Raw genomic sequence first — 8,369 nt, 5'->3', positions numbered from 1 at the left:
GATTTTAATAACTTTTTTTTAAGATTACTTTTTTTGCATTACCACCTTTAATGGATAGGACAGCTCCGATATTAAAGGGGAAAGAGAGAGAAATTATGCCATAAACCGTCACAGGTTGGACTCAAACCCTGCATTGAAGAATAAACCTCTATATATAAATGTGCGCCTGCTCTACCAACTGAGCTAACCGACCACTGAATTACTGTTTTAACTTAATGATCAGTAATTTGACCTTCTGTTCACTCCGAGTCAGTGGTCTTCGGTTCCGAGTTGCCTCTGGTGCTTGGACCCTGGTATACCTGCTTGCAGGGCTAGTTTATTCATTTATTTTGAATTAAGTTTGAATAGACTTAAAATGAGAAATAATACAGATAATTGCATTTTCATGGCTCTTAACTAATTGTAGGTTCCTAAATGTAGGCTCTAAAGCAGCCAGCTATCCCTCTACCAGCATGCATTCAGTCTTTCAGAATCTGCTTAATCATTCAAATGTATTTATATGGTATTATTATATTGTAAAACGTTTCAGGGCCTCCATTGTGCACATCTATATGGCTGAAGGCATGACTTTCATGGCACTTCACGGACTGAGCTCAATCATGAAGCTCTAAAAGATCCTTCTAAACATCGGGTGATGGTTTCAAACAAAACCTTCCTCCTTTTCCAGAGACACACAGATTTATCGACAACATAAATAAATCCACAGCTCAGACGAGGCAAGCCCCAGTTAAGGGGCCTCTGCACAGGAAACCTAACTAAGGCTTAGACTGAAGTTACAGTCACCTCAAATTTAATCAATTTTGGATTTATAAAGTTAAAATTGATGTCTCATTTGGACCGTGCTGGGGTCTCAGAGCAGGGCCGGGGGGCATTGGAGAGCTTCATCATCTTGACAGGAACTGACACGCTGGGCGTTCGTCAGGCCACCAGACTCACTGCATCCTCCCTGGGTGAGCAATTATGTGTGAATAGCCAGCTTTGTGTCATTCCTTATGGCTGTAATACCCCTTCCTCTTCATTGAACATCTGAAGGGGAGAACCACAGCAGCAACGGCCGTCATCGACTGCCTGGGAACTCTATTTTAATTAGGCAAGTCTCCCAATTACAAACCAGGGGAAAAGAAGACAGAAACTCTGGATGTGTCCGCTGATAAGCCCCTTTCTATCCATTTTCCCTCCCTATTGATTCAAGTTGTCCTTGATGTTGTTAGTTCTCCAAAATTATGGCCTGTATTTCAGATTGTTCACAGAGCAGATGGCAAACAGGACTGACACTAAATTGTCCCTATTTAATAAGAAAAAATGTTTGCATGCAAATTTTCATATCACACCCGTGGGCGTTTTAGAATTGTAATTAATCAGAAAATGTGTCTTTCACACCCTTTCAGACCTAATATATGCATTACTAGTGGGACTATTCTATGATTCCTCCCATCTGTTGTTGATTGCAGACGATATGTAGCGAAGTTTAGTACATTCAAACATCTCCTGTCCTTATCTCAGCTGTATTTATATCCCTGGGTTAGTGACATTATGATGATTTCTGCTATTTGCGGATGACGTTGTCCTTTTTTGGCATGGACCATGACCTCCGATTCGTAGTGCGAAGCTGAGTGTGATGTGATTGGGATGAAGATCAGCTACTGAGCAACTCGAAACAGCTCCAGCTCCTGGAAAATATGTTCTTAGAAAAAGTTGGACTGCACAGTGGGGAAGCAACTGACCCATTGAGTTCAGGAACTTATTCATGAGTGATGGATAAAGGATTGTGAGATTGACCATTAAGGCATTGTAAAGGCTGTTGCTTGCTTGAAATAGACAACTTTTTACAAGGTGTCGTCCAAACAAGTTTAAAGTGTTTACAGCTGTTCTGAATGGCCACTCTCAAAGGCGGTGAGATAAGAGACGCAATAATTGTTCAAACAGCGACACAAACGGCGCACACTTTTAGACTTTCTTTCCTCGGCAGCATTCATTCTGCTGCAATCAGTTGAACACACAGAGAGTGACAAAAGTAGTTGTGTGAAGAATGAAAAAAGAGACCTTGAGAGAGAAGTTCAAACCCTGGATACTTTCTCACCATTGCACACCTGGCCAATCGCTGCTTGAATGTTGTTGGACACAGATTGCCTGATCTCTACGGTAAAGGATTGGGAGGAGAGGGTTTCAGATGATGTTGAACAATCCAATAAGCACTTTGTTTAAAGCAAACTGAGGCCTTATCACTGATTTCATATCAGGCTAAAGGTGGTGAACAGACAGCTAAGCTATAAAACAAAGATCTCAAATACCAAAGATGTTGTTCCTATCCGGACTCATTGTAATGAGGGTTGTAAATGAAACATGATCACAGATAATAGTCACCATCACCATTTCCACACAGGGGTTCTGGACACCATCAGGCCAACTTACATGCATACATACTATCAACTGAAAGATAGATTGACTGAATTTGAATCATAATCACCAAAACTTGTAATGAAGCTAAAGCTATATTTGACATTTCCTTTAGGGCTGCACGATATGACGATAGTATCTAACTGTGATTATTTTGACTGATATTGCGATTGCGATATGATTCACGATAATGGAGGGAATAACCTTTTTTGTATCATTATTCTCATTTTCATTGAAAAGTATTAAAATAAAAAAAATAAAAAAATGATTGTCGTGTGATTTTTGCGACCAAACAAATAAAAGCATCGCATTTAGCTCAGACATATTCAGGCAAAGAGTGTGTTTGGAACATGAGTAATACAAGATTGAAGCTCTGCAGCAGCTGTGGTTTGAGAAGTCGAAGGCACATTGTAACGGATGTTAATTTAAGCTGACCACAGCACCTCTTTTCTGTGAAACAACTTTGAACTGCCACCTTTCAAACCTCCAGAGGTTTTAAAAGATAGAGTATCACTTTAAGGTACTACTCTATCGTTCTGCTATTCAGGAAGGAGTATAAAATCTCAAACTGATTTACTTTTGCTCCAGCATTGGAAATGTGTAACAGAAAAAACAGTTTTCTATGAATTCTGAGTAGTATTAGTGTCATATTCTAAAGTAACAGCTTGGCATTCTGTAGGTTCACTGATGGCTGTCCTGGAGATTAGCTACATCAGTAAACCTTAATGCCAAACAGGTAAAACCCAACACCATGAAATGGGATTGTAGCAGATAAAAACTGCACACACAACAAGTCACTTCCTCAACTAGAAGTGCATGCTTTTAGTTTGTCTTCTGCTAGAACATCACTCGTGGCAGATTTTGGACAGCATGAGGTTGAATGTCAGGGAAATGTACACATATAGGTGGCCTTTGAAATTGATTGTAGAAGGGCATTAAATCCTAAATTACAAAAGGTGGAAACTACCAACTTTCACAGTCACATTTCAAGCCTACAGCCTAATAGCAAGTATTACTTTAAAATGCTGCAGGTTGGGGTGTATTCAAAGGCCTGAGTGCTTCCTTAATGATAGTCTCTCTGATTGCAACCTGTGATTCAGATATGTGGAAACATTTACGCTGTGACGTTAGGAGACAGAGAACGGGCAGGAGAATGGACTCTGAAAGCACACTACCCTGAACAAATGTTACCAAAACGGAATATACCCCTCTTGATGTACATTTGCAGAGATGAGGATGGAAATGTTACCCATTTTCTCCCTGTAGTTAAGTGCACTCTCTTCTGTTGTGCCACACAAAGCAAACCTCAATCTATTTTCAGGCCTCTAAAGGCAAGCACTCAATTGATTGGACGGGGGAGAAAAGGCTGATTGACTAGCCGGAGTGATGTTTACTTCATGCTGGTTTTATGTTGTCTTTTAGGACGGCTCATAGTGGGAGATCAACGTCACCCGTTGAAAGAGTAAGTACAGGGGGATCTTGGGACCCAGGCAGCTGGAGTCCACATAACATGGCAGATAGCACACCCTCTGATTGAAAGTACTTATTTCAATGGTGGGTGCATGCAGAGTTTAACGTAGCTGCTGCATTCAATTTTCCTTTTATTGTATTTTTAAACCACTGTGAATATTTTAAATTTGCAAGCATGAATAGCTGCAAAATTGATATACTGATACTACGGTCAGTTTCTATCATTTGTCATTCATTTTGTTTAGCTTAGTTTTGGTCATGCAAAATGCTTGTATTGACATGTATTCCCATGCATTTTTTTAAAAATCCAATGAAATCAATAGCTGCAAAAGGGCATAAACTTTCACCTCAGCGGTTTAAGCTGCAAGAATAATTGCATGTTATTATCTGTGAGAGAAAGATGCTGCATAATTGCTCAAATATTGGATGCTAAAGATAAACTCCCTCCTTTCAAAGAAAATCAAAAGGCAGACATACAAAACAGATCTAGAAAAAAGAGACACTGGCCTTCTTCCACAATTTAGTCACCAGGAACTCTTCAGTAGGCACTTGTGTAAGTAATAAAGGGGATATCATTCATGTTTAGAGAGAGGAAAAGGCTGACAGCTGATGTTGTTTACAATATCAAAAAGATGTAATTTAAACATTTTGCTGCTGTTTTCTGTCGCTGAATGTGGAGCTTGGCAGAATGTACCTCTCTTTAATGCGTCCAATGGAACCCAAACACCAGTTTGTCAATTACTTCATTGACAAACAATATGAATATATATTTCTTTATGTCTAAACAATATGAAATATATATTTCCTTATTTGGTATTGTAATGATGCTTTATGGTGATTTGTGTATTTTATCACCTTCTACAAATGTTCAATGTGGGTTTTATTGAGATCAGAAGACTATTTTTATTATTATTACTTCACTTGCAACAGTGGGGTCTGTCTAAAATCAAGGGCAGGCAACAGTTCAGATTCCAGGAACAGGTATAAGGAACAGGTTCAGGTACGGGTTCAGATGGCTGGAAAGCACTGACATAAGAAACGTTCACAATCTGGCAGGGAATGAGTGGAGATTAGAGAAATGGGAAGCAGGTGAGTATGTAAGCAGGTGATGGAAAAGGTGGGAAAGGTGTTACTGCAGGGCCGGAGGGAGTGGCTGGGCCTGCAATGACAGGAGGGTTAGTAAGGTGGCAGGGATAGAGTGGAGTTCGGGACACATTTTTCCGTCCGAGCCCAGCCCGGTCCGACAGAGCAGTAACCGAACCCGGCCTGAGCCCAACAGGCATCAAGATATTTACAGTATGTCTGAGCCTGACCCGAGCCCGACACAGTTCAAATCTCATTTTTTTTCTCATAGGCCTACTAATGACACATGTAAGTTTGTTTGTGTGGAAAGCCCGCTTTTATTAAGGAAAACTGTAGGAAGGAATTCGGAAATGTCAACAGATGAGCGGATCAGCGCACACGGGGCAACAAGCGTACGTTAATAAGCTGTTTAATTTAAAATGTTCAATGGGTTAACCTTTCCTGATTGCTTCGTTTCCGACCGTGGTCAGAAAACCAGGGGAGACTGGTTACCTCCAGGGCCGACGTTATAACATGAATAACGTCGGGGTTAATATCCCGTTTCTGGTGAGCAAATGAATGACCTTGGCTCTCAGTCTGGGGTTTATATCGGACACCACACACACTGTGTACAAAACTTTAACTTATTCCACCAACTCTGCTCCGGTCGCATCTACACGTATGCTTCCTCTATCTCTCTTCTGCCCACTTTCCACACACACACACACACACACACACACACACACACACACACACACACACACACACGCACTGAGCTCTCTTAAGGTGCTGACACACCAAGGAGATTATCGGCCGTTGGACAGTCTGGGGAGGCCAGTGACTCGAGTCTGTTCAGTGTGTCCCGCGCCGTCGTCAGTCTGAGGGGCTGTCAGCGTTCATTTTGGCTGACCTGACATGTTCAGTCGCCGGCAGGGCAGTCGGGACTCACCCGGAAATGGCGAGCAGAAGGAGGTGACTAGAGTCTCTCAAAATCTGACGAAAATCTTTTAAACTGACCTTTGTTGAGCTGAAATGAAGACAGATTCAGCAACTGCACGGCCTATTTCTCGCTTAAAATGTTTTCAGAAACACGTTTCAGTGAACTATTTTAGTACAATATGAGATCGTATTCTGAACGGCCGCCATGACAGTCTGGCTTTGAATTTCCGGAGAAAACAAACCCATGTGACGCGTTCGTCCAATCAGCTGCCGGTTTTCATTTCTTGGGCAACAATACAGAGTAGCGCCGCCTGCTGTTATAGAGATGTATTACGTCTCCTCTCGTCTCTTTGGTCTGTTCTGTGGCACTTTTTGGACCAACACGGGGAGACTGATCATTTCGACTGGCTTTTCTGTCAACGGTCGGCTGTCGGCTATATGTGTAAGCAGATTTAAAGGAGCCGCAGCACCATTTTACAACAAATGCCGGGTACGGGTACCGTCGGGCTCGGGTCGGGTATCACCACTCTAGGCAGGGAAAACACAAGCACACACATGCGTGGGATTTCCCCCCTTTCTGGTCTACATATCCCTGCCTCTGCTGAATTATTTATACAAAATGTACCCCCCCCCCCTTCAAAATCATCGTCTACTTCACCAATAGCCTAGACCATATATTAATTACATACCTAAAATAGAAGTATTTTAAACTGCGCTGTAACAATCCAGTGCTGACTAGTTAAATTCAGGAAAAAGATCGGATCTGGATTAAAACACTCCCTGGGTGAAAGTATTTTGTTATCACCGCATAGTGAATTCCACTCTCCGGCTTGAAAGCGCTGTGTTTTACATATTCCATTGAATATTGAAGTTCATAAAAAAGTATTTAAGTGGCACTATATGCATGGCATTGAAGGGGGGGATTTCATTCTTGCATTCTTTTGTTGTGCATGATCAAAAAACATTCCCGATTCCTAATGGAAGAATAATAGTACATGGCAGTAAGAGTATATGAAAAAATGACACATTAAGGCTACATTTCACAGCTAAGATACAACAGATAACAGCATCCAATCCTTAAAATGTACAGTAGATTTGTAAAATTCAGTTGATGGCTGTGGCCAGAAAGAACTTCTCACAGGGAGTGCTAAATAAAATCTTCAGAGTAAATACAAACATTGTCTTATACAGCAGTGAGGGAGAAGTCTGCCCAGAGAAAGCTGGACTCACCAACATCACATCTCTTGCCTCTCTTTTATCCCCTTCACAGAAGCATAATAGCCTTCCTTCTCTCCTATTATGCTTGCAGGCCTTGAACAAAATCAAGACACTCTCACAAAAGTCCAAAAGAAGGCACATGCACATCACTTCTTGATAACATTTAAATACGGCTATATATAGAGAATTCAGTTAAGATAACTTTGAGAAAATGTATGCAGGGTTTGTACTGTATTTTCCCTGCAGTGGCACAACACAACACAAAACCCCAAGTTCATTGTAATGAAGTGATAAAGGTTTCTATTTTTACTATTTCATACTGCTCCACTGTGGCAAGCACTTCCCTTTTTCATGCATTTTTACAGCATTTTCATTTCGAAAGATGACAGACGTTTTATTGTATCCCCATAAAATTGTTGCCCTTTCTTAAAGCACCTGTGTTTTTGTGCTCGGACAAAGATGACCCAGACTGTGCTTCAATCCATTTTCTTTTACACCGCACTCACCAATGCGCTGGAAATCCTTTACGAGGAAAGTGTGAAGTGAACCTTTGGGGCCATGTGTTGGGGGGGGGGCAAGTATCGATTTCATAGCAAGGCAAATATTGGTGGTGCAGCTTGGTGTGCTTGAGTGTTTTCTTGTTTTCTAAAAGATCCAACCTGAACTTCTTTCAGCTATGTTTCCAGGCAGAGGTATACTGGACAATAAAAAAAATAAACCGGTGAATTGTTGTAGTTTATTGCTTTCAGCTCCAAGGCTCCTGCAATTCTGTTCTGCCCTGGCAGCAAATGCATCAAGTCACCACAGTTTCTTTTGATGAATTCACGGGGCCGGCAGCCCCAGGTGAGATGAGTTAATTACACCCACCAATAACAGAAACCAAAGTTGTTCAGTCACGTCACATTAACTTGTTATTGTGTAGCCTAGGTTTGTAGTGGGAAAAAATGGATGTGCTCCAGTCAAAATGTGAATTTAGCTTTTACTGATGGAACCAATGTTGAGTACCAGCAAGCAATTGAAACTGATATTGTCACAAAGTGTTTTGTGCTTGACCAGCAGAAAAAGAGAAACAATTGTTTTGAACACGGGCAAAAATTGCAATGTGATGGAAAAGAAGCATGGCCCAAATGCTAAAATGATGTACAGTCAGTAGTGTCACTTTGTGCATAACTGGCAGCGAAAATTTAGAAGAGATTGCAGTTTTTCCCCACTCTATCAGCTTTTTTTTGTGGAGACAACAGAGAGAAGAGAGAGAGAGAGAGAGAGAGAGAGAAGGATGGATG

This window comes from Perca fluviatilis, chromosome 9, assembly GCF_010015445.1.
Source record: "Perca fluviatilis chromosome 9, GENO_Pfluv_1.0, whole genome shotgun sequence".
NCBI classification, from domain to species: Eukaryota; Metazoa; Chordata; class Actinopteri; order Perciformes; family Percidae; genus Perca; species Perca fluviatilis.
The sequence above is the reverse complement of the archived record's forward strand: the minus strand, read 5'-3'. Positions refer to the sequence as shown.